At 43.9% G+C, this 27,536-nt stretch overlaps 1 long non-coding RNA gene across 1 annotated transcript; it reads right to left on the reverse strand.

Annotated features, from left to right (window-relative positions):
- Positions 1-7,043: 7,043 nt before the first annotated feature.
- Positions 7,044-23,097, reverse strand: LOC108351754 (uncharacterized). Its single transcript, XR_005488347.2, has 2 exons — positions 21,528-23,097; positions 7,044-16,762 (listed from the first exon to the last, which is right to left on the reverse strand). It is a non-coding gene; the product is annotated as an uncharacterized LOC108351754 (long non-coding RNA).
- Positions 23,098-27,536: the final 4,439 nt, after the last annotated feature.

Here is a 27,536-nt window from a genome sequence, read left to right on the forward strand (position 1 = left end):
CCCAGTGAACGTGATTGTTGGGGGGATGGTGGTAATGGGGGGAGGTTTGGGAGGGGAACACCCATATAGAAGGGGAGGGGGAGGAGTTAGGGGGATGTTGGCCTGGAAACCGGGAAAGAGAATAACATTTGAAATGTAAATAAGAAATACACAATTTAATAAAGATGGAATATATATGTATATATATATATATGCAGGAAAATTAATGTTCCTTATTTTGCATTGAAAATATAAACTACCCCAGTTTGAGGATACAATCATGTGCTATCTGTCTTAAGGGGGCAAATGTTATAAGTAATCTGACTTTAACTCTTAAGAGGTGACTCAGAAGTAAATCAGGGGTCACTGCTGTGCTGTGTACCAAGTGTCATGAGCACTTCACTTTGTCACTCTTCTATTGCTGTGAAGAGACACCATAACCAAGTCAACTTAGAAAAAAAGCATTTAACTGGATGTCTGATTACAGCTTTAGAGGGTTACATGAGCCCATTTTCATCATGGTGGCAGGCAAGCAGGCAAGGTGCTGAAGAGGTAGCTCAGAGCTTTGCTGATCCACAGACAGAGGAGAGAGAGAGAGAGAGAGAGAGAGAGAGAGAGAGAGAGAGAGAGAGAGAGAGAGAGATGCAAGTGACTGGCATAGGCTTTTTGAAACCTCAAAGGCCACCCCCCCAATAACAGACCTCCTCCAACAAGGACACACCCCTAATCCTTCCAAACAGTTTATCAACTGGGGATTAAGCATGCAAATACATGAGCCTGTGGCCTTCGGTCATTGTCATTCAAACTACCACAGCAGCTAAGAACATCAAATTTCCTTTTTATTGTGGAATTACCAACACAAATAGTTCTCAAACTATTTGTGTGTCCTAATCCATGAACTATTTTGATAGGATCAATGCTGTGCAGAACCAATCCCCTTATGTGGGACACTACATGGATATAACTCTAATCCACATTCCTACAGCACAAGACCACACTTGCTAGCCCAGGCATGAGGTGGCTGCAGTGATGCTGCCGCTCACCTGTGCAGCTGATGAATTCCTCTGTGAGGCCAGGCACTGTGTTAGACGCGTGACGGATACCTAACTCCTGTCCTTGGAAAGGCAGCTTTTAGTAGACGGAGAGAGGCAGAAAGACACAGTACAGTGGGACTTACACTGTCAGACAGGTGTAGAGGACAATGCTGTGGAATCGTTAGAGGGAAAGGAACCCGGCCCAGAATCTGGGAATCATGACGTAGCAGTTGTTGATGTCCAAGAGAGTAGCATTTTGTTAAACAGGAAAGCTGGAAGGGTCCGGAACTGATTAAGTTTAAGTCGCTGTAAAAATGAAAATAAGGGCTGGAGAGATGGCTCAGTGGTTAAGAGCACTGACTGCTCTTCCAGAGGTCCTGAGTTCAAATCCCAGCAACCACATGGTGGCTCACAACCATCTGTAATGAGACCTGATGCCCTCTTCTGGTGTGTCTGAAGACAGCTACTCTGTACTTATACATAATAAATAAATACATCTTTAAAAAAAATGAAAATAAATGTTATAAAATGTCAGCAAGTTTTCCTAGCCCCAGTACAGAGACTGCACACAGAACTCTCCTGCCTGATAGGGCATTCGGGGATAGAACTGGACAACGTCTCTTCTTGGGAAAAGACAGCATCTCTTCCATAACTTCTGTTTTTAATCCACCCTCAGAGGCATTCTCTCAGGGAAATTCTTACCTCTATATTTCTTCAAAGTGGGGTTTTTCAGCCAGGAGTTCTTACATTTATCAACTTTTTAGTAGAGTATGCTAGTTTTATTTACAACAGAGAAAATATACGTTATAAATTCTCAGATGTTTTTTCTTCCTGGGCTATATTTTAATTTTTGATCTCTATAAAAGTGCATCTTTTATTGAGAAACAGCCGGACAAGCTGTTTGGATTTCTGGATCAAGCCTCTAGATACAGGAGCAGGAGGATTATAAGGTTAAGACTAGCCTGGGCCGCGTAACAAGGCTGCATCATGACAGAAGCGAATGCTTCTGTCTCAGTCGAGTATTCCTTAAGAACGGAAGTAGCCCGGCAGCACGGGTAATGCTGCTGTGGAAGTGTTCTCAAGAGTTTAATGCTGAGGCTGTGTGAAGGAGTGGTCAATCCACCTGGGCGGGGCAGTCAGCATGCCTCCCACAATGCAACTGCAGCTTGATTAGCTACAGCCTTGGGAAACAGACCAAAGAGAAAGAACACAGCCTCGCCTGGGTGCCATGATGGCATTTCCTCCTGGGTTCACAGAGAGCACGCATGCCCTGGGTTCCACAGGGCTGGCTTAGGGCGTTCAGTGATAGCTAGCAGGCTCTCAGTGGAGCTGTGTAGGCCACAGAGTTCCCCAATAGCTCCACAGCTTCCCTTTTCTGGCCACAGCCACATCGGGTCTCAGGCTGAGTCTGTATAATTCAGAGAGGAAGTTAGGCTGTATATGGCTGAAAGACGGACACTTATGTTGGCTGCTTTTGAGTCGTTAGCGTGTTTGTTGCCTCAAACAAAGCCCAGCTTCTCTTATCCTTTCTGAAGCAACCTGGTTTCTATCTGTTCTAGTTTGGCTAGACCCATACATCAAATGAAGATGGTGGATAGAGTTTCCTCAAAGGGTGTCTGTCAGTCTTCTTAGACAATAGTTGGTTCTAGGTTGGTTTTTTTTTTAAGTTAATAATTAAAGATTTTTACAAGCAATTTAAAAAAGAAAACAGTGTCCTTATTGTTGAGGTGTCAAGAGTCTCGGATACGGAGATCCTTGAGTGCCTTTGATGTTGGGATGCGTGTGTTGGGTAGGACACCGGTGCAGAACCTCTGTCTAACCAGGAGAGGCTGGAAGAGCTGGGAGCCACTGGAGAAGCCTTGCACCCTGTCCATGTCCAGAAGCCTCAATGCTGTCCTTCCCTTCTGCTCACCTGCATTCTCTGACAGAGTCTGTTTTATGGTAGAGCGTGGTTTCAGCTGTACTAAGAGCAATTCGAGAAAGACCCGACGTCTCTTCCAGCATACCCGTGAGGGACAGAGCAGTGTTCCTGTCACCGACGCTCACTAGCGGAGAACAGGGCGTGAGAGCAGGAGGTTGCGGGCAACCCTGCGATTGATTTGATGGCACTGCTCTAGTCTGACACAAGACAACTTGGGATGCTTAGCATCTGAGAAACTCCACTGCCAACCCACCTTTCCAACCTCAGCGACTCGAAGCTTCAATTTCATTGTGCGTTCGGAAATCCTCCACAGGGTTATTCAATAAGAAACGTGTCATTCTGTCCACCTTACTGTCAGCAGTGCCTGAGCTGTCACTGTAAAAAAAAAAAAAAAAAAAAAAAAAAAAGTGACATAATGCTTCATCAGCAAGCAGCTCTTGAAGCCTTTGGACAAGAATGAGTTGTTTCTTATTTGTGCTGCTTGCCCAGATCAGCTGTGCTCTCTGCCCAAAGTCATCTTTCTTGCTGCAGCCTGCCATCTGAAGTGCAGCCAGTTTCTGTGGCTGAGGGAAAGAGGATCCAGCAAAGTATGTACTTTCCTCAAGTTCCACTTCCCAGGAGTCAGGCACGTGACTTCCATTTCCCAAAGATGTGCTACACACATGGAGAAAGGAGCAAATGTTCCCATATGGCCTGTTGGTTCCCACACACTCTTCCCCCGTCCCTTGAAGAAGAGTATATTGTTTGTTTGTTTGCTTGTTTTTTTATTTTTTATTTATTTTTTTTCCGGAGCTGGGGACCGAACCCAGGGCCTTGCGCTCGCTAGGCAAGCGCTCTACCACTGAGCTAAATCCCCAACCCCTTGTTTTTTTTATTGAATAAACTTCCTCAGATTTAAAATGTCAAAAGAAAGATAAAAGAAGATGAAAAAGAGACAGAAGAGGAATATGTGAAGGGAAAGACAGAAGATGAGAAAGAAAAGGAGGAAGACTCCAGCCTGGGTGTTCTTGGAGTTTTCTGTTCTCTTTCCCTACTGTGCTTGTGTCTTGGGAAGTGGTTCTCAACCTTCCTCATGCTGAGACTCTAATACAGTTCCTCATGTTGTGGGTGACTTTCAATCCTAAAATTAATTCATTGCCACTCATAACTCTAATTCTGCTACTGTTACGAATCGTAACGTAAATATCTGTGTTTGGCGATGGTTTTAGGGAACCCCTGTGAAAGGGGACCCAGGGTTAAAAGAAGACCCAGGAGTCTGAGCTGGAGAAGAGCAGGGAGTACTGTGAAGAAGAGAAAAATACAGCTCGCCCATGGATAGTCCAAAATGCAAAAAAAAAAACCCCAAAATAACAAAAAAAAAAAACAAAAAAACAAAAAAAAGCTGGTACCTCAGGAAGATGCCCAGCTACAGGAAGCTGAGGAGAGCTTTTGAGATGCTAATTTCTCCCTCACCATCCTACCTCAGCCCCAGGTGGATCATCCTTTGAGATGTATATATGTGGCCCTGGGTAGATCTTTGCCAGTCTGGGGCATACATAGCTAAAGATAAACACATGGGTCCTTTACAGCATGGAGTGACCACTGACCTGCACTGCCCCAAGGTCAGCTGGCTGAGCTCTGGTCCCAATCTCTTTCCAATGGTTTCTAGACATGCTCACCTTGACCACTTCCAGAGAGCCCCTGGAGAATACTGGGGGACTGCATAGTTACTAGATCACAAAACAGGGGAGCTCAGGTATGAACTCTAGCTAGGTGTCTACCTATGGACAATACACATCAGCTGTGTAAGTCGCATTCTAGTGCAAACCTCTGACCCAGGAGAAATCACATAAATATGTCAACTAGAGCTATTTGTTTTCAGTGCCACTTTTCCAGTGGGGACTAACAGTCATCACCATCAAATGTCAAGAGTGTCAGCTCACATTAAAGCCACGAGATTGCCTAATGGTCAGGCAGCATCTGCTTATCCAGATGTGTAGCTGGGAGGGAGGGTGACAAGCTACGCATGAAGGCCTTGCCTAGACCACAAGACGGCCTCGGGCCTGCTCACACTGTTTTCCAGCTTTCTATGGCTTGATCACTGAGCTGTTTTAAAAGCTGCGTGCGACACAGAGCTATTTCTGAAAGAGAGCGCAACCACGTTGCTAGATTCTTCTTAATCCTGTTTATTACCAGCACGCGAGTTCCATTGTGAGGATATATGTACTACAGCTTGACAGGCACTAGTAAGTGTCACAGCGGATGTGACAATCACATTTTATCCCTCAGTCCATCGATGACCTTCTGTGATCTTCGGGGAGTGACTTTTTCTATTGGAAACCTTTCTTTTTCCTTCAACCTGTAAATGGAAGTAATCTTATTTTTCACAGATGTGTGAAAAACTTTCCTAGCACTCTAGAACCCTACCAAGATTAAAAAAAGAAAAAACATTACAAAAATTATTCCAGGTATGTCAAGGTAGGGTTGTAGAGATGGCTCAGCAGTCAAGAGCACCAACTGCCAGATTTGATTCCCAGACTCTGGTGACTCATAGCCATCTGTAACTCCGGTTCCAGGGGATCTGATGCCCTCTGCTGACTTCCATGGGTTCCTGCATGCACATGCAGCCACGCAAAACAGGCAATAAATAAATTGAATAGCACCAAATCATTTTATTTGGTAACATAATAATATTAATAGTTAATTAAAATTAATAATTAATGGGAATTAATAATTAAATTAATGTTTTGTTTTTATTGTTTAGATTGACTCAAATATTACTATAATTTTGTTTTACAATTTTTATTGTTTACTTCACATATATAAACTCTACATGTGTATGGGATAGCATGTGTTTTAATACATGTACCTTCTGTGCGATGACCAAGCAAAAGCATAACAATTTATCACTTGTTTCTCATCGGTGCATTTGCAATCCCCACTTTATTTTATCGTTCATAGAATGGCTAACATGGGAAAGATAAAACAAATTAAATAGCAAAAGCTGACAAAGTAAATATATAGCAAATAAATAGTGAAGGTTGACAGAGACACAAAGAGCGGTGTCTTCACACCATTGATAGGAATATAAGTTAGGAGAATCATGGAAAACAGTATGGAGCTTCCTCAAAAAACAGAAGTACATTTTACCACTTGTCCCAGATATCCCACAGCGGGAGGAAATGCTGAGAAAGCGGAATCAGTGTGTCAGAGAGAACCCTCTACTCCCACATTAGAGTGCTGTTCAGGACAGGGAAGGTGGATGAAGGCGGATTCAAGCTAAGTGTCTATCAACCACTGAATGGAGAGAGGGCATGTGGGGCATAACCCACCTCCATATTGCCTGGCTATTGAAGATGAAGAAAGACCTTATCATCTACAGAGACGTGGATGAAACTCAAGAACATTATATGGAAAGAAGTAAGCCAGACAGAATGGCTAACTAATACTGTAGGTTCATGCTCCGTGAAAGCTGATACGAAATTGAGCTTAATAAAGATTAGCAATTACTAGACCAGAGAATGAGGAGAGGAGTGGAATGGGGGAGACCAGATACTGAGCACTGTGGTGGCTTGGCTAGGAATGACCCCCATAGACATCTGTGTTTCAATGCTGGGTCCATAGGGAGTGGCGCTCTTAGGAGGTAGACCTTACTGGAGTAGATGTGGCTTTGTTGGAAGACATTTGTCACTAGAGAGTGGGCTTTGAGGTCTCATTATCTCAAGCCCAAGGTCAGAGGCTCACAGTCACAGGAAGACTTGTTGCCTGTGGATCAAGGTGTAGGACTCTCAGCCCTTCTCCAGTGCCACATCTGTCTGCGTGTTACCAAGTTTCCACCATGACGATAATGGACAAAACCTCCAAACTGTAAGCCAGCCCCCAATGAAATGTTTTCCTTTATAAGAGTTGCCATGGTCATGGTGTCTCTTCACATTACTAAAACCCTAACCAAGACAGGCACCAGAAGACAGGTAGATGGCAGGGGTAAGCTGGAACGCTCCACAGCGCGCAGGAGTGACTGAACCTCACAGAGATCTTGTGATGCAAGCAGCTTAAATAGTAGAGGAGAACTCAAAAGTTTCCAGCATAAAGACACAAGGAAATGGAAACACAGACCACTTTGATGTAACAAGTACATAGTATATTAAAATATCACAACATGCATAATAAATATGTATAATCATGGCATGTAAATCACAACTTTAAAGTAATACTTCAAGGTGAGACTTTTCAAAGGAGAGTTCTTCTGTTGAACACAGCAGGTATTTACTAGGGGTCCTCTCATTCATGAGAATCAGTAAAATTACTTTTACTTTGATAAAAAAGTGTGTCCTTTAAACATTTACACTTTCCCTGTCCCAGTTTATGAGGAGATTTCCCCTGATGAAGTCTGTGTAAGAATTTCGATAATACAAGGCCAGCCCAGGAAAATAGCAATTTTAAAATTACAAATCAAATCTCAACGTGATGTTTAAAACATTAGCATGCACACATAAAAGAAGCCGCCTGTCAGGTTGTGTGTTTTCTCTCCATGCTAGCATTTGATAAGTGAAAGTTTTGAATTAATAAATAAATCTGAATACAATCATCTTTGGGCCATTTCTTCTTGAGGAGTAGCTAGACCCGCTGCCTGCCAAAAGGAAAAAAAAAACTAATATATTTTCTAGTAAGTTTGTTGATTAAAGGAGAGACACAACAGGTTAAACTCATATAGAGATAGGCTAGAGAACAGGACGCTGGACGCTGTGCTACCGCAACCACCTTTTGAACCTCACCCGTCCTTGAAACGTTTCCTCCCTTGTCCAGCCAGAGGGGATTAGGGATAGCACCATCTTCCTTTGGAGCTTGGCTCACAGTAGCTCCTGGGTGATGCGGTTCTCAGGTTGAGGCAGATGCTACTGACCACTTCGGCACCACGTTTCCTTGTGCCCCCAATGATAAAACAGTCGACTTTGTTTGGATCTTGTTGTAGATTGCTGTTCATACGTTCTGCTTCCTTAAGAGTGCCCGTATTCACGTGCAATCAGGTGAAATCTTAATTAGTCAGATGAAACCGGAGCCTGTGATTGGGCAGTGGAAAAGAAGGCGGGGCTGAAAGTTTCAGAGAGGGGAAGTGGGAGGGGGGGTTGGAGGAAGAAGATGAATCTGATCCACGCGGCTTGAAAGAGTCACAGGTAGTGATGGATATCATAGAAGGACAATAAGGGTAGTAATGTAGGGTGCATTTGTGCCATCTAGGTGTGTGCAGCTTTTATTTATATCAATTGAGTTTTGAGTTCTTTGTGTAGGCATTTGGGGGGTTGAAGATTTACTGTTATAAACTTGGCTGATAAATTATAAGCCTCTGGAGTCTTAATTTAACGGGGCTAGGGGTTTAGAGCCGTTTGCTGCCAGTCTCGGCAGGATAGCCACAAAGGAAGGATGGTGTGGGAAATATGAGTGGTTAGGCAGCAGAGAAGACCAGGGCTTGAGGCTCCCAATGGGGGAGGGGAGACTCGGCTGGCTTTAGCGTGGATTGTTTTTGAATAATTACACCCTACAGGATCTCAGTGTGGTTCACCTTGACACTGGATCGTCACTACTCTCTGCTAACTCCCTACTAGAGGTGGCCAAATGTGATGTCAGTGGAGTTCCACGGCATCTCTGAGAAAATGTCTGCCCACGTAAAGGCTCCCTAATCTTTCCTCCTGTGACCACTGTGATAGGCAAATGTGATGTTTGAATATACACAATCTTTTGGGTACCCATGATGGGAAGAAGAGCTAATCAGGGAAGTACTCAGCATCCAGACACTGTGGAAATGCTGACCCATGTCCTAAACGACTAGGCGGCCATGCCGCTGATAAGCAACTCATTATTATTGGATAAACTACTATTAGGTATCTTTGTTTTTATAACAAGAATTACCCTAACAGAAGGGTCTTCCAAAGAGAATCCCCCCCCCCCCCATAATACACAAAGCCAAGTGATCCTCTACAGCCTTTCACAGATAATAGAATAAGGAATTTGGAGTGGTTACCTTATTGGAAACATTGGCCATATGCGGTGTAAATATTGATAGGAAGGAGAAAATAATGCCGAATTGTGTTGTGAATGACTCTTTCAAAATCACCTCCTATTGGGAGTTTTGCTTTGAACAGAGAACATGAAGAATTTAGACACCTGGGGTGAGTGGGGAAGGACGACATAGAAAAGGGAATCTGGAGGTAGAGGCTGGTCCCTTTCCTATTCTCTAAGGCTAACTTTAAAGTCCACAAATACAACACGGATAAAAGATGCATTTTGCAACCTTCTTGGGAGCGCACAATGAGTATTCCCAGATGCCTGGGTAGGCTGACCTCACCCTACTAGGAGCTGTCTGTCCCTCTCTGATCTTCAGTCACTGAGAGATGGTACAAGGGAAGCCATTGAGATCTCTCCATGGAAAGGATTTTAAGGAAACAGCTAAAATAAATAATATCCAGGGTATTAGAAACCCGTTTCAAAGCCATAGATATTTTCTAACATCACAACTCTCATACCTATTGTGGTAGTTTGAATAGGAATGGCTCCCACAGTCTCAGATTTAAATGCTTGTTTCATTAGGGAGTGGCACCACTTGATAGGGGTTAGGACGTAGGTGTTGGCGTAGGTGTGTCCTTGGAGGATGTGTCTCTAGGGGTTGGGTTTGGAATTTCAAATGCCCAACCCAGACCCCAGGTCTCTCTCTCTCTCTCTCCCTCTTCCTGATGCCCACAGATCTGAATGTAGAACTCTCACCTACTTCTCTAGCTCCTGCCTACATGCTGCCATGCTCCCTGCCCTGATGACAATGGACTAAACCTTTGAATGTAAGCAAGCCCCATGTTTTCCTTTATAAGAATTGCTGTGGTCATGGTGTCTCTTCACAGGAATAAAACATCAATAGAAAGTTATACAAGGGATAGTCATATCATGTTAGGCAAGTCGTATTATGTTTAGGCATTATTACGACCTGGCTATTGTTTTCATTTGGAAAATCATCATGACATGATATGATTGTGTGTCAAGTTGACAAGGGGTTGACTTGTGATGGCTATTCTTGCTTGTCAACCTGACTGCATCTGGAACAAAAACCCAGAAATGGAGGGCACCCCTGTGAAGGGTTTTTGGCTTGGTTTGAAGTGGGTGGATCCACTTCAAGCCCGGACCTTTGAGGCTGGAAGATTCACACTTTTGTTCCAGATCTTGAAGCGGGAGCTATACCTTTAATCTGGGCCACACCTTTGTGGAGGCCTATATTAGGACATGGAAGGTGGAAGCTTTTGTCCTGTGCCTGCTTGCCCTCGTCTCGCTAGCACATCCAATTCCTTCAAGTCATTACAGCCCACTTCTTTGGGATTCTAGCATATACTGAAGACCAGCTGAGACATCCAGTCTTGTGGGACTGAGCAACTACTGGATTCTTGGTCTTTCCATTCATAGTCAGCCATTGTTGGATTAGCTGGACTGCAACCTGTACTTTATAAATCATACATATGATAATAATATATAATGATTATTTATATTCACCTCTAAGTATCTTTAGAGAGTTCGAGAGACAGCTCCCCCTGCCCCCACCAAGGACACCAAGCATTATCTGTGTAAGAGTTGGCTTCTTGTTAGCTCCTGTCAACTCCTTACTGTGTCTTGGTTTCTTTATTTTCTCCATAGCCCCTGATCTCATCCACTTCTCTGTTCAGGGCTAGACATTCAGTAGCTGCTCTTCTCCGGCTCTTTAATAGTAATATTAACTGGGGCTGGGAGAATCTCACAATGCAGTCTAAAAAACAAGTTGCCTGTTCCTCTTAACTGCAACTTTGTGTGTGTGTATGGGAGGGGAGTGTGTGTGTGTGTGTGTGTGTGTGTGTGTGTGTGTGTGTGTGTGTTTGGGACAGAGTCTCATATATAGCACTGGCTGACCTGGAACGCATTATATAGATCAGGCTGGCTTTGAACTCACAGTGATCTGCTGCCTCTGCAGCCCCAGTGCTGGGATTAAAGGTGTGGGTTACCACACCCTGCTCCAAATTGTTCCAGTTGTGCTGGTTAACCTTTATCAGCAGAGGAGACATTCTAAGACCCAAGACTTTTGTCCAAGAACACAGAACACTGTGCTATGATGGCCATTTAGAATGTGTGAAGATGGCTGCCAGCCTACAGCCCAGTTCCTGAATAGCCTTATGTCTAATCACAGTATCTGAGTCTTAAATGTCACTATTTCACTCCACTGCTCTGATAGATGCCCTCATTAAGGTGGAGAGGAAGAATTTAAATACCATGGCCGAGCTTCTGTGCAATCGTGCTATTTCTATTGATCACATAATGAAAATCTATGACATTTCAGGGGGAAGGATCCCCTTACGCCAACTTCCACAGCTCTACTTCTGCATGGCTAGGAAAACTCACAAATCATGAGCTCCATCTGGATTTACAATTCTTCCAATAGCAGAGAGAGACTGAGTAGTTCTGTCTGGGCATTTCTTTATTAAAGGATAACACAGGATAGAGATCACAGTTAACAATGTGAGAAACAAGAGATTCAAGATGCAGGAAGCAAAGCTGAAGGGATGGGAAACAGTCACATGGTCTTTGGGGCAGGTTACGTCTGTGGTCCTTTCTGGGGCCCTGCAGATGTGATGGTTAATAGCAATTCTAGCAATTCTTAAAAACACAAACAAAAACAAAAGCAAAACAAAACAAAATACCCAAGCAGGATTAATATGAGGCTAGAAACACTTATAGTGTGATAAAGTCTGAACACCTTCGTAAAAGGCAGAACTTAATCTCATATTTGGAATGGGCATGAATTATGTCACCTACAAAATTCAATTTATTGTCACCACAGTACAGTGAAATTCCTGAGAAACCACATAACTAATTAATTCTTGGCAGGGAGATTGTGGCTACTGCTCCAGGCAACTGCATCTTCCTCATAATTAAAGGAATTTAACATCACTTGCCAAGCAAGACTTCCTGTTTCTTTTTCATTTAATCCCAAAGATGAGAAAGGGTGAGTCCTTGCCCTCTATGCCAGCGTCCTTCGCATTCTCAAGCTTATGAAGAGTCATGTACATGTGACACTTTTCCAGAAAAGCCGTCTGTGACTTATTTATCTAAAATGAAAGCGAGCTGATGACTTAGCAGGTAAATGGCCTGTGACCAAGCTTGACCACATGATTCTATCACCAAGCTCCATAAGATGGGAATAGGTAACTGAGTCCTGCAAGTTGTCCTCTAGCCTTCTACCCTCCACATGGAGAATTTCCTTTCTTCACACACTAAATAGTTAGATAAATAATTAAATAAATGTAAAAAAAAATGGGGCATGCCCATTTTTTTTTCTTCAGGGTTTTACTGCTATGAACAGGCACCATGATCAAGGCAACTCTTAATACAACATTTAATTGGAGCTGGCTTACAGGTTAAGAGGTCCAGTCCATTATCATTAAGGCAGGAGCATGGCAGCATCTAGGCAGGCATGGAGCAGGAGGAGCTAAGAGTTCTACATCTTCATCTGATGGATACTAGGAGAAGATTGGCTTCCAGGCAAGTAGGACAAGAGTTAAAGCCCAGCCCCACAGTGACACACTTCCTCCACACATGAGGTAGCACCTACTCCATGAAGGCCATATCTCCAAAGAGTGCCACTCTCTGGGCCAAGTGTATTCAAACCACCACACCCTGTGTCTCTCCACTCCCCTTCTCTGCTTTGTTATAGCCATGGAGCCCACTCTGCCAGGCACAGGCAGCTGTACTACAGTCTATCTCAGTGACTTGCTGGAGTGTGACCTGGGGCAAGGTCACACAGAATGTGTGCTGAATTTTTCTGTGTCTCTATTATTTTTCTAAAAGTTAGGAGTGTGAACAATGAGTTACTGTGTTAAGCCTTAAGCACTGGAGACGATTCCAGTGCGAGTCAGGCTGAGCATTCAAGAAACAAAACAGGGAAGTAAAAGGTCCCAGGACCTTGTTCTGACTCTGACAGGTCCTAGGTGCTAAGTACAGTGTCTGGGCACTGTGTGACTTCCAATCCAGGAGGTCTGACCCAGGCCACCACAAGCTTCCTTTGGTGCCACTTTCCCTAGTTTCTCTCCATGGTTTCCTTCCTTATTCAGATTGCCTCCCTAGGCAATCTGGCTTCTCTGTCTAATTAGTGAGTCACTGAAACCTTTTATGGCAGCAAATTCTCTAGGAATATCATCTCCTGAATATAGGTATTTGTTTACCTAGACCTTGCAGTTTAACGATGACAGCTCTTTCCGATGCAGCTTGTGTGCTCCAGAAATAGCACTCAGTATGAGTCTAGCTGTAAGACAATAAGATGTTGTTTGAGTTAGCACACCAAGCTGGGCTGTGGGGTGCCAGGTTAGTAGCTAGTGTTCTTAGGAGAGCACTAAAGCCAGGGCTCTCAGGGACCTAGCAATCCTGAGGACTGGGATTTCCACTAAATACTCTACTCCCGGGCTCATGGCCCACCTTTCCTTCCTCTCCCTCCTGGTATTCCCTCATCTCTTCCTTCTTTGGGAGTTTTACGTGTTACTTCTCCCTAGGAAATTCTAAAGTTCAAAGGTTAAAATCAGACTTTATGAGCATTGTTCATGATCCTCTTTTAACGGAGGCTAGAAGTTATACTAAGAATGGCCACAGAAGAGCTTGTGTTAGACCTCCAAGGTCTTAGCCTAGGTGCACGACCCCACAGAGCACAAACTGATGATTGGACCGATGCAACGGCAAGAGGTTTATTGATCCAACACGAATGGGGTCGCTCAGCCTCTCAGGGAGAGGCAACCCCGAACTCAAAAAGCACACATCTTTTATTCTTTACAGAGGGCAGACTTCAGCAACAGGGTTAGCTGGCCTATTCTTATTGGTGGAACACAGGACAAAGGATCTGGTCAGGTATTGGCTGGCCTGCTCAAGGGGCTGTTCTTAGTTAGTCACTTTCCTCATCCAACCCTGCACCTGGTCTTGGAAAATCTCTGGAAAAGGGCTAGGTTGGAAAGTTCCTTGCGGGGAGAAGGGGAACTGGGTGGTCGGGCAGGGTCAGGTTGACATCTTGTCATTGTTTTTGGACTTTACCAGAGGGAGGGGTAGGGAGAGCAGTTATTTTTGTTTTGTCTTAATTAGCTTGGCCTTGGTCAGTGAGGCTTAGTCATTCTGACTACTAAAACTTTGTTTTTACATTTTCAGAACCTACATTCTTAAAAACTTTGTTTCCACACTTGGTCTTGCAGTTGGCATGTCTGCAGGTGAAGGACCCTAGTTCTTACTGAAGTGTAATTGCCATTAAGAAGTTTGGCCTGGTAGAAAGTAGGTAGGTATGGGGTTCCTGTGAAGGACCCTGGGGGCTTTCGCCAGCCTTACACCCAACACCTGAGGTCAAGATTAGGCCAAGTACCAGCTTCCCGCCTCGGGTCAAGGCTAGGCCAAGTTCCATTCTCCACCCACATTTTTTGGGAGGAGCAGAGACATTCTTGAAAAACCGCAGAACGTCTGCAGATAGTCACCTGACCCTCTGGTCCCAGACAGAGTTCGAATGCATGTCATATGCTTGCTAGCCAATAGATTCAAAGGTCAATATGCTTAGCCAATAAGTTTAAACTGTAACCTTGCTGATGTAACCTGTACCCCTAAAAAGTATAAAAATTGCTTGTTATAGTCATTTGGGGTCACCTTCTAGTCACTCGTCATGAGGGGCTGATTGAGGGTTGACCCCGACGTGCTGGAAAAATAAACCTCTTGTGTTTACATCGAACTCCATTCTCATGTCTCACGTGGGGGGTTTCCTGGTGGTTAAGACTCATTTGGAGCCTTACACAGGCACCCGGGGCTCTCTGTGGCATAGGACTGAGTATGGGGAAATGGGTGACAGGTTTGGAACCTTCACACAGCCCTTGGGGTGGGTCATTTAGGTAAATTCACTTCACCAGGAAAATGAAGGAACTAAATTGTAAAGTAGATCAATGTTATCTAGTCCATTCCATCCAACTTCCTCTTGTGCATAATTGAATTCTGATCTTCGAAAGAAGCTGGCCTATTTCTAGTGAGAGAGACTAGATTGCTTTCTAGCCATCTTGATTTCTCCCGGTCGAGAGCATGAGATCCAGTTGTCATAAATTCTATGACATCCGCATTAAGATGATTGACATAAATATTTAAATCTCAAGTGGCTGTGATACCGCCCACTTGGTGTGGTTAAGGGTGACAACTGAACAAGCCGTGGAACCTGTGATTTGCTTTCACAGCTTTTTGAGCCTTTTTCCTTCCGGGCTTTAAAGGCTGTGAAATGATTTAAGGTTTGTTACTACTAGAATTTTATATTGCAAAATCTGCATAATGTATTTAAGAACTAGCACAAGACAGGCCAGCTGGTGGCTGGGGATTACACATATGGCTTCCAAAGGGCCCCTGCAACGGTGTGTGGATATGCTACACTGGGGACGGTAATAGCTAGCTGCCACTACTGAGAGCACACCGGATGCACGTGTTTGCGCACACCCCTCCTCTCAAGACTGCACGACCTTGGCATTTGTCCTTGCCAGTGTCTGGGAGTGTCCTTCAACGCTGCCTTTGTATGCAGGGAAATGCCCTGATAATCAGTCTCTTGAGATACTGAGAAATATTTAATCAAAACATGAAAAAAATACACAGAATACATTATTCCTCTCAAAAGGTTTTGTCCTTTGATAAACTCAAGCCCCTTCCCCCACTCCACCTTGTCAGTTGAAAACACTTTCCCTCTATCCCGTTGGGCTGTTCCATCTCACCTGACTTCCCTGCATGTCTCTGCACAGGGCAGGAAGGTAAAGTGTAGGCCCAGTATGACTTGTCATAGTGGCAGCTCTGGGGGTTGGGGGAAGTAGGACACTGGCTGACCACCAGTGCCTCGTAGCAGGTTGTCACAGGCACCTTTTCATCTGTTTCCCTCCACTGTGATGGAGCCTGGGGACTTTCCATCTGAGGCCCCCCTTCCAGACAGTTGCTGGCTATAAAACCACTCCTCAGGAGCCCAGGGTTGTTGCTCTGTAACAGACCCACCCATCATGTTCCTGTCTTCTGGCCCTGATATCCTGTGAGTCCAGGAAGATAGGTTACTGACTCTATGCTGGACTAGTTTGTGTAACGGTCTGTGTAAGTCATGGGGAGCCTGAGTGTACTTGACGTTTTCCATTACCAATGAAATTTCTGGAAACATGGCAAGCCAGCTAACTTTTGCTGCTTTTGTTCTGTGACCTGACCACCAGGAGCCTGAGAAAGGAGGGATTTTTTTCCTGGCCTAAACTAAGAAGCATGGACCTGGGCAACTGCTAATTGAAGTAACAAAATAAGATCATGACCAAAGGCTCTACCAAAATGCTGCAGACTTCTTGGACAAAATGGCTACTGCAGTTCCTGGTACCACTTTGCCCTTCAAAGCACCATGAAACAATGAAGGCTGGATATCATCTCCTTGTTTGTTTATTAAGAAAACAAAACCTCTCAGAAATGCGCCCTAGTTGACTTCCTCTTACATATAAGTAAATTCTAAACTTCAAAAGAAGCCAGACGAGTTCTGTAAGAGATTCTAGATTCTGTAATTGCCCTGGACTAGACCAGACTAGTCACAACACACCCCTTGTCTGGCCTCTTTGCCACTGTGAGAGGAGCAGGAGTTCATACAGTGGAACGAAGGAGGAGGATGAGTTGTTTTGGCAGCAGACTATGTCTTACCACTCAAGCCTGCTTTGCCAGCTGTGTGGGGAGGACCACAGATGCTTACACAGTCTCTGTCCTTGCTTGCACCTCAATCCTACTTCATACTTGAACAGGCAGGTGAATGATTAGAGCATCTCAAAGGTCATTTCCATTTCTGTTGAAACCAAAAGACCACAGTAGGATTACTAGAATTGTCCCGACCAGAGGCTACGAATGCACCAGCCCTTGAACTCTCTGCTTCCTTTATTTTGGAGACAAAATAGCAGATTTAACACATAGAGAAAGGTGAAGGTGGACATGGGGCTTGCATTACACTGATTTCTGTGGAGCCCTGGCCATGCTATGCTTCCTGTGGGTACGAGAATTCCATTCCGACAACAAGTAGTTGCGATCACTAGCTGTCCTCGGCAGAGTGATACATGGGATATGAGCCTATTTGGTTTAGAGAAAAGCTGCTGAGATGCCAGGGTTGGACATGGTCCTTCGGGAATGAGCCTGTGGGGATTTAACCTTCTGTGTATCCTTCCTTTCTTTACTACTCAAGGCCCTGCAAGACTCTGTTTCAAAATAATTCTCTTTGGGAAATGTTGGCAATTTTCTGTGAGTAGACAGACCATGTAGGATTTTACAGTCTGAGTTTCCCGGCTGCTACATTCTTATTACTGGTTCCCTGAAACCATACGGAATCACCTCATCCACTATGTGAGGAAATGCTGGACAGGCACAGTTTTGTCTTGAGAACTTGGCACATAGTGGGATACTGAGTTAGAAGCAGTCACACTTTGTGAATGAGGCCTCTTCCAACAATGAGTAATTAACAACCAACCTTTAGTCTTACATTTTAATTCAAGAACACATAAAGTAAAAAATATATTCATAGCTAAAGGGCATAAAGTTAAAAGCAATTTCAAGCTAAGGAAAATGCTGCTTCTTCCATTGTATGAACGTGGCTTATTTCCTTACAGTGTAAACGCTGAGAAAGTGGGATGAAAAAGACCAAGAAGCTGAAAGGTGGATGAACTACGGGCATGAATAGACAGTTCATATAAAAGGATATTTAAATAGAAGCTGGACATTGCGTGTAATAGTAGAAGGCTTAGCTAATGCTTGCATGGGTTTGATCTCCAACAACACACACACACACACTCACACACACACACACACAAACACATACACATGCACAAACACACAAATACACACACATACACACACATACACAAATATACACACATACAAACATGCACACATACACTACACAAACACACACATATACACACATACACACACAAATATACACACATACAAACATGCACACATACACTTACACAAATACACACACATACACACACATTCACATCCATACACATACACCTACCTTTTTTAGATGAAATGATATTTGATTTTTGCTGATGATTTCTTAGATGAAAATTTAAAATAGGCAGAGATGTCATTCTCATTTTCCTATTGGCCTCACACCCAACATTCAATTATATACTCTAGCAGAGTGTCTGGGAAGCAGGCCCCCTCGAGCATTCCTGGGAAAGTGAAAATATGCAATTCCTAGAGGGGACTATGCAGTGACACCCATCCTTTAGCCAACCTCTGAAGAGGCCTTTACCCTACAGGCGTCATCCTGCTTACAGGATGGCACGAAGGTGATATGATGCAATACTGGAACAGCATATCGGAAGAGACCACTCATCCGTCCCGACACAGGGCAGGTCAGTCACAACTGTATATCCTCACAGTAGAATGTGAAGTGGCTGAAGACGGGCTTTTCTGCCCTCTAGGAATGTATCCAGAACACTCTGCTCTGTATAAGAAGGAAGTTCAGAAAAACAAATGTTATCGGTACTCTGTCTATTACATCATAAGGGGAGTGTAGACCAGGCCCTTGTTCGGGTTTATAACTTGTTTACCCTGAAGGTACTGGGACCTGGGAGAATGGAACTGATAAATGAGTCTCATGTCAAAGTCAACTTTAGTCAGAGCATCAGACAGTTTATGCTCTGAAGGTTTAAAGGACTCACCTGAGAGACCTGTACAATCGCAAGAGTGAGCCACACGCATTAGAAACATGCTTTTCTGCAGAGGCAGACGAGCACGTAACGGTAGCCGGTTGCAGTGAGTAATCTGAAGTAAACTCACTCCTATCCCCTACGCCTGGGAGAGACATGAACACACATTCCAAGAACAATTCTATGCTTTGAAGAAACTGAGGTCTCGCTTTCTAATAAGCACTCACTTCTCCTCAACATGACTCCATTCTTGGATTGTGTACTGAGGACTGTAAGTGTTCACCAAGAGATGCTGAAGAAAAAAGGGGTGGGTATAAGCAAAACAAATTGCACACCACGGTTACCTCAAAAACCCACAGAGCAGAAGTCTCAGCCAGAGGGATTGTGTGAGAGAAAGACATAATGGCTTCCAAACTGAGAAGGAGTCAAGCAAATGAACCTCTGTTGAGGCCACAATCACAGAACTAATAAAGCCCAAGACTTCATTTAAACACTGCTAGAGCAATGACCTACAAGGCGAGCATACAAAAGCCAATAGGATTTTTATACATTAATAATTAACTAACTATAAAAGAAATCAAGAAAGCAATTCTATTCATGATACTTACAATGGGATGAAATACCTCGGAATAATTGGTACAAGGAGGTAAGTGTGTTATGGTTTGAAAACCATAAAGCATTAGTGGAAGATGTTGAACTAGATGCAGAAAGAATTAGATATCACTAAAATTAGAAGAATTCGTGTATGTCCATCTCCCTATAGCAGCCAACAGATTTGATACCTAAATATGTCCTCATAAATATGCCAGCAACGTTCCGCAAGAAATAGAAATGAAAAAGATTAAAATTTCTAGGGAACCATAAGAGCCCCTAAATTATAACAAAAACTTCAGAGCAAAAGAGAACAAGACCTTAGATATCACAACACCTGATGTCAAAATGCAACGAAGCCTTGGTGGCTAAAATAACATGGCAGTGGCATTAAAGTAAACAGTAGGTAATAAACCTAGCACTTAGAGACAGCTGGGGGAAGGGCGACCTCTTCAATAACCAGTGCTGGGAAACTAGAGACTCACAGGTTGAGGAGAGAAAGTAGACCATTGCCTCTCATCAAACAAACAAAAATCAACCCCGAAGTAAAGATTTAAATGCAATAAGGCTCCAAACTGTGAATCTCCTAAAAGAGAGCACAGAAGAAACTCTCTGAGAGATCAGCAAGGACGCAGACAAATCATCAAAGGTGAACTCAGAATAGAACGTTTGAAATATGATATCCAAAGCAAGTCGACAAAAACAAAGACTGAAAAGCGAAAGAGAGCGAGGATCAGTTCCAGGCAATCAGCATCTCTCTCATCTGCACAACACAGGGCCAGAGAGGTGGGTGGCTCAGCAGGTAAAGGGTTTGGGACATCGGTTGTCAGGCAGGACCTGACAACATGGGTTTGACCCTGGTCCCAATGAGGAAGGAGAGACTCAAGGTCTGCCAGGCATCTGCTGATGCCCACACATGTACTCACAACCATACACCACATGCACACACGCACACACGCACACACACACAGACATACACACACATGCACACATGCGTGCACACACACACGCACACACACAGACATACAGACATACACACATACACACACATGCGTGCACACACACACACGTGCGCACACACGCACACACATGTGCACACACACAGAGATATATAATAAAAATGTCAGAAAAAATGAGTTTCTGTATATCAAAGGCAAAAGCAGAGTTGAGGCCATTTGTAGACAAGAAGAGGGTACCTGCCAGCTATTCTTCTGGCAAGGAGTGGTTATCCACAACACATAGGAACTGAAGAGACTCAACAGATAAACACACAGCCCAGATAATCTGAGCAAAAAGGGCAAATAATCTGAAGACTATTCCCAAAAGAAGATTTACAGATGGCAACACAAGTTGGGGACACAACAGCAAACACAACATACCCTGACTCATGTGGAAGCTAAAGACATAGACCTCATTATCGGGGAAGTGGGGAGGGAAGAGTTAATAAGCACCGGCTTGTGGTTGGGTAGAGGAAATAAGTTCCCATGCTGCACAGATCACGGTAGATAAAATTGTTAATCTTCTCACCACACAAAATGATAAATGTTTGAGGTGAGAGAGATACAGGTTGCCTGAAACTGGTCCTCACACCGTATCTAGTTATTGGCAGGTTTGTATATTATTGTCGCATCATACTGTATTCCAGAACTGTGTGAAATTGTATGTCAAATGAAGACGTGAAAGTAACTAAAATCTATGAGTTGTTACTTATCAAAAATTAAATTAAAAATTTCGTCTTTTGTGGTTATTTGATGCTAGAGTTAGACTGTGAGTTTGGGGTACCTTGGTTTCTCCTTTACTGCATCTGTGAATTTAGGCAAACTTACTCCTTCTTTATTTACTTAATTATTTGGAAATAGGGTCTTTTAGTGATGGTCAGACCAGACTACGACAGCAGTGGTCCTGCCTTTGTGCACCCTCCTGGTGCTGGGATTACAGGCTAGAGTCAGCACATGAGATTTAAGCATGTATCTTAGTCTCTTTATGCAAATTATTTGGACAGTTAATATGTACAAAAGGAGCTAGCCTGAATACAATCAGTTCCATTTTACTATACAACATTGCTGATACTGTCTCTAATGATAATTTAAAGAACCATTGTCAACACTCTGGCTACAAAACTTCCTAAACATTTCTGATATTTGTAAACTGTTTTGGTTTTGAAGATAATAAAAGGAATGCCAAGAGAAACAAAGTTAATAATCCCAGATCTAGCGGGGAGAGCACCAGCTCATGCCGGGCAGAAGAGCTAGATGCAAGGTCATACCGAGAATGTAATCATTACCCTGTGAGACAGGGGGAGGTACAAACCGTTCAGAGATGCAGGAGACAGCTGTAAACGCAGCCCGGGAAGCATCCGTAGATGGAATCTTTCCACGCGTTTTCCAGATGCCCAGAAAGTGGGAGCTGCCATCAGGTTGGGAGTTCTAGGAAGAAATTCTAAATGAACAATAGTGATGTGTCCACCATAGTGCCTTCATTCACACCACCTCGTGATTTTTTTTTTCTTTTTTAAAGGAAAACATCCTCATTGCAGAAATTTTGTAACTAGCTGGTCCACTCCCAGGAAATTTGTCAGCCCCCTTTTAGGATGGCTTGCATTTTTTTCTGAAGGGATTATCAGAAGGAAAAAAAGAAAGAAAGAAAGAAAGAAAGAAAGAAAGAAAGAAAGAAAGAAAGAGAGAAAGAAAAAGAAAGGAAAGGGAAAGGGAAAAAAATCTCAAAATAACACAAAGAAACAAGCTTAGGTGGTTTTCTTCTAGTCAAAAGGAACTGTGAAGAAATTGTGCCCCCCTGCTGATTTAATTTAATATTTAGGTCGTCAACAAGCCAGCGCTAAGGAGAGCTCCTCGTCCTCAAGGTCACAATTGAAATTCGCCCTCGGTAGCTAGGCAGCCCGTGCCAGCGACTGGAAATCTTCCACATAATTAAGGGGGAAAAATTGAAATGTAAAGGAGGCTTGCCTCCTGTGAGCTTCGTGGGGATATTCATTCTGTGGACTTCTCTGTGTAACGTGTACCTTTGGTAGCCGCTGACCACGGGTCCCTGCGATCGCTGCCATCTTTACAAGAACCAAAGGACATTAGAATCCTGACCTGAATACCAGAGAAATAAAAATGTCCCTAAGGTTAGAAGAGCGGTCAGAGACTGGCAGGCTGGAAGCCATTTAACTGTGAGCCAATGAACATTATACGCTTTCCCAAGGGCCGCAGGCTGGGACAATATTAAAACCCAGAAATGCACTGATGAATTCCCTTCCTTTTTCTCCTTTGGACCCGCTTCTGCCTTGATGCCTTTTTGCCTCTTCGTATCGTCTCTCAGCCTTGCCTTTTTTATTTATTGACTTAAAAACAAAAAAGATTTCTTCCTTTATGTGTATTTGCGTGTGCTTGGCATGCACGTATTTTACCATCTGCTGGCAGGTGACAGAGAGGGTCAAAATAGGCTGCAGGATGCCCTGGAACGGAAGTTACGAGTGGTTGTGAGCGGCTGGATGTGGGTCCATGAAAGTGTTCTTTACCTAAGGGCCGTCTCTTCAAGGCCTCAGTCCCGGCTTTTAATTTAATTTTCTAGTTTGTTACTCGTGGCCAACACACTGCCACACAGTTCTACTAACCAAGTTTAACTGGCAAGAAAACGTGTTTCTGGTCTTCCCTTCTTCGAAGTAATTCTCACTCACAGAAAGGTGCAATGGGATCTTGAAGAAGATAATGCAGAAAGTGCTTCAAGGTGGAGGGGGTTCTCTCACGCCCAGGCCACACTGTGGTCTCCTCCTCTGGGAAGAGAATGAATTCCTCCTTGGACCTGCAGCAGACCCAAAATTTTGTTCTAGTTTCACTGACTAGGGAAACAGGTAGGGAGTAAATACTGCCCGTCCGCCTCTGCTCTAACACTGAGTTTATTCTTTTAGGTAGCTTGATCTGTGATTATAATCGCCAGATTTGCCCAAAAAAAGGGCAGCACTCTGACTTGGAATCTTATTTAAAGATAGGTTTCAAGGGAAAGGCAAAAAACTACCTTAGTTGTTGTTTTTCTGAAATTCTCTTAATTGGTTCTTCATATTTTATGTGACCGGCTTCTTGATTTACTGTTTTTCAGGCTGTTTGTTTTCGAGAGCATTCCAAATATATTCTCTGTGATTGCTGAGCTAGGGCCGGGATGCTCCTCCCGATGCAGCAGCCACTTGTCTTGAGCTCTCGTCTCCCTCTAGTGGCCGCCGAGGATAGCTCATCGAGCCCTCTCGTGGCCTCCAATAAGGCTTCCAGACCCACATTGTATTTTCCATCTCCCCCTGGACATTTTCTCAAGTGGGAATAGGGAGAAGTATTGAAAATAGGACTTGCTGAAGTCAAAGCCCCCTACATGTATGTCTCTCCTTTGCAGGAGAAAGCGGTGCCGTCCACAAAGCCGAGATGTAGTTTCTATTGCGTCAGTTAAAATTGCAGGGGACAGGAGCTGAAGAGATGGCTCTGGAGTTAAGAGCATGCGCCTAGAGGACCCGAGTTCAGTTCCCAGCGCCCATGTCTGGGGTCTCACGGCTACTGTTAATCCAGTTCCAGGTGATCCAGTTGGGGGATGTATACACACTCACAAATTAAAAATAAACGCTTCTCCATAGACCGATCCTTCTCACCAGTGAAAACTGGTAAACATTGGCATTTCACGCTGAGGGAAAACCCAAGCCTTCCTCCAGCTGACTTGAGAGGATTTATCAAGAAGAATTTTATTCAGGGGCGGGCTTAAGGTCAAAGTTGAAGGCTAGTCTGTTCAACTTTATTCTGAGAACCCATCTCAAAATAAAAAGATGGACAGTAAATGGTGGCGGGTGTTAGAGCGGGTGAACGGCATATTGTAAAATCTCACTCATCACTTTGCCAGTGCTGGTTCTGCTTCTTTGGCTCTCACAAGGCCCAATTCCACAGGGCGGGCTGAGGCCTTAGCCACCTGGACTAGGTACGCCTCCTTAGGCTCATAAAACACTGGGTTTGATCTCCAGTACTGGGGAAACAAAAGAGGAATAATGCAGCCATCAAGTTCGAGAAGGGTGGAGATGACTATCTGTCATCGGTAAGGTGTCGTTCGATCAATAGGTAATGTTGAAATGAATTGACATTGGAATATACTAGTGGTTGGAATTCCGCAGTCATCAAGTCAAAGCCCACATCTACCCATTGAGAAGGAGCAGTACCTTACCCAGCAAGGAGGGGCTAAGGGGTGTGGCCTCGGCCCGCCCTGTGGAATTGGGCCTTGTCATTTCATTTCCATTCTCAGTCATTTCTTGACTAGAGCCAAGGAAGTGCAACCAGCACTAGAGAAGTGATGTGTGAAATTACTTTTACAATATGCTGTTCACCTATTTAATAACGAGGGTACTATCCAGACTAGTGGAGGAAACCAGAACGCGGTGCTTAGAGACCAGAGGTGGCTTCAGATTGTATCTGACTTCCTTGAAAGGTGGTTTCTGCAGTATGTATTCCAGGCCTGCTTATTGGGTGGACAGACAGATGGCTGGAATGATAGACCTGTATCTATCGCAGCCATCTCCTCAAAGAGCATACATCAAATGGAGCGCATTCATTAGCGCCAGAAAGATCAAAGCAAGCAGAGAACGATATAGGACTCTCATAGAGAACGCACCTCCACGATCGGCGATGGCTGGGAACACCGGTAGACAGACATTGGTCTCTACAGTCTCCTCTACGTCACTTCCAGAATGCACCATCTAAGTAAAAACAATCCTTTGTAGCTTCAAGCCAGATTCTGTAGAAGTTCCATCTTTTAAACATAGCATCTGTCTCTAAGCCTTCACACACACACACACACACACACACACACACACACACACACACACACAGAGAGAGAATTGCACAGGAAATTGAAACATTGTATACTTAGACTTTAATCCTTTTAGAATGCGTCCTAAGGAAGGATAATAATTACTGGGATCTAATATGCACTAGGCACTATCTTTCGTTGTGCTGTGAGAAGTTTTTACTACTCTCCACATTTTTCCAGATGTGGCAAAAAACAGACTATAGGCACGGAGTAACCTGGCCAAGGTCATACAGATATCCAAGATGCAAATTCACAGCTGCCTTACTCACTTCTGTCCAGCGTCCAACACTGGTACCCTGAGTACCTGAGTATGTCATTTGTAAATAATGGAGAATCACTTAATTAGTGACTGTGCTAAAACTAAAATGTAAAATAGGTTTGGATATGCTCTCTCGTCTCTCTACTACACCTCTGAGCAGGGTGGCTTGGTTTCCTCAGCTCCTTCCCTCCACACCAGTTTAGACAGCAAAGGAGAAAGCTGTGATTCAGAACTCCTTCCCAGCTTTCAGCCTTCAGGCTTTCAGACCTTGTGCTCTCTGGTAGCTGCAGTTTGGGGAGGAGGGACCCTGTAATCTACATCGTTAGCCAGCGTGGCAGCACTGAAGCCCAAAAGACTTAATGCTATCTAACGTTCTAATTCTATAGCTCAAATACATGAAAAGATGCTCTAGCAGGGATATTTGCTATTTCTTCTGGTTGGCTTAGGAAAAAAGCAGCACCGGATGAACGAGCAGCCATTTCTATCCCATGAATCAAAGTTCTGACGGTTTTTCCCAAGCTGGCTGTTGCAGGTCCTAAGGCTGCCTAGCACTGACGTAAGCTCCCCAAGCCCAGTAATTCTTTGAGTTTGAGCAGTTTGATTATGATAATGCTGTGTTCCAGGGAACAGTTAATCTCATCGTTTTGAAATTAAAATACATTGATGTCTATGATAGATTTTCTCCCAGTCATTTAGATCCTGTCTGTTTTTGAACAACACACATTTGTTTTTTGTTTTTGTTTTGTTATTTGTTTTAAAGCTGGTTTGTCTCACACCAGACTGGGAGCTGTAGATGAGAACTTTTTGGCTTCCTTAGCCTTAGCAGACATTTCCCACGGTCAAATCTTGTGAAAGTGGAGTCAAGGTACACTAAAAAGACAACACCAATGGGGTTGGGGATTTAGCTCAGTGGTAGAGCGCTTGCCTAGGAAGCGCAAGGCCCTGGGTTCGGTCCCCAGCTCCGGGGGAAAAAAAAAAAAAAAGAACCAAAAAAAAAAAAAAAAAAAAAAAAAGACAACACCAATGAAAAGGCTCCCTGTGAGCATGGCTGTTTCAAGGACTTGTGGGTAAGAAAACCATCAGCTCTTTGAACCGCTCCTGTTATGAGAAGTCCAAAGCTTTGAAAAGAGACAGGAAGGCTGTGTGACTCCATCGGCAGGAAGTGATTGTTGTTCTCCACCGAGTTCAATCAAGGAGTCACTTGAATAGCTTAACCTTAGGACCAGGAAAAGAAGGTAGTCCTTTTCGTCAGTGTCTTTTTCTAAAACTCATTTTTCTCCCTATGTATTTACCTCCTGGGACACTTCATTCTTGCTTTTCTTTGCTATTTACAACATCCCTTAGATAATTAGTATTTCCTTCATTAGTCCCGCCCATAGCACATATATCACATTTTCCTTATCTTCATTCCTTGTGAGAAACTCATCAAATACGCCTCCAGACTTCCCTTTGAAGACCGCATCCCATGGTTTATTCCCCTCCACTACCCCGGAATTGAACAAGTTACTTATAAGATGGTTCGTATTCTTTTCGCCTCTTCCCTTACAGATCTCCCACCTGTATTTGCTGACACATCAGCTGCTCGAATATCTGCAGGTGAATCTTTGCTGCTTTGGCAGGAGAGAAGCTGACATCTGACTCATAGATAATTTTCCTTCAGGAAGCAGGGCATTGTGTAACAAGCCTGGTGCATACCTGCCACGGCTCATATGTGTAATAATAGAGCAGCAACAAAAAGGGAGATGACAAAAGTCTAGACGTAACGACTGCCTTTCTGGCCACACACACTGGGAGAGAAATTATGACCCTGGCTAATCAAGAGTCTCTCGCCACCATTCCACTCATTCCAGGGAGAGAGAGGCGTTTTCCTAACATGCCCCTGGTGGAGATAGCATTGTGTAACTGGTGCCTTTGATCTCGGTGTTCGCCCTTCGCTCCGATCCTATCCTTCCCTTATAAGGTGCTCCGTGGTTGTGCATTTTAATTGATGTCCAACAAAGGCTTGTAAGCATCCCCTACATACTAGGCACTGTGCGCTAGGAGCCAGACGTGAAGCTGGGAAGATCATCAGGTATACAGACATGCGCCTGTCTTCTGGCATAGTCTTCTATGTATTTGATTGGATTAAGATATATAAATATTTTAAGGAGTATAGCTGGTGTGGGGATGAGGTGTCTTAGTGCTGGTACTTGTCACCAATCCTGGTGACTTCAGTTCAATCTCTC

Source organism: Rattus norvegicus, chromosome 8 (genome assembly GCF_036323735.1).
Source record: "Rattus norvegicus strain BN/NHsdMcwi chromosome 8, GRCr8, whole genome shotgun sequence".
Taxonomy (NCBI): Eukaryota; Metazoa; Chordata; class Mammalia; order Rodentia; family Muridae; genus Rattus; species Rattus norvegicus.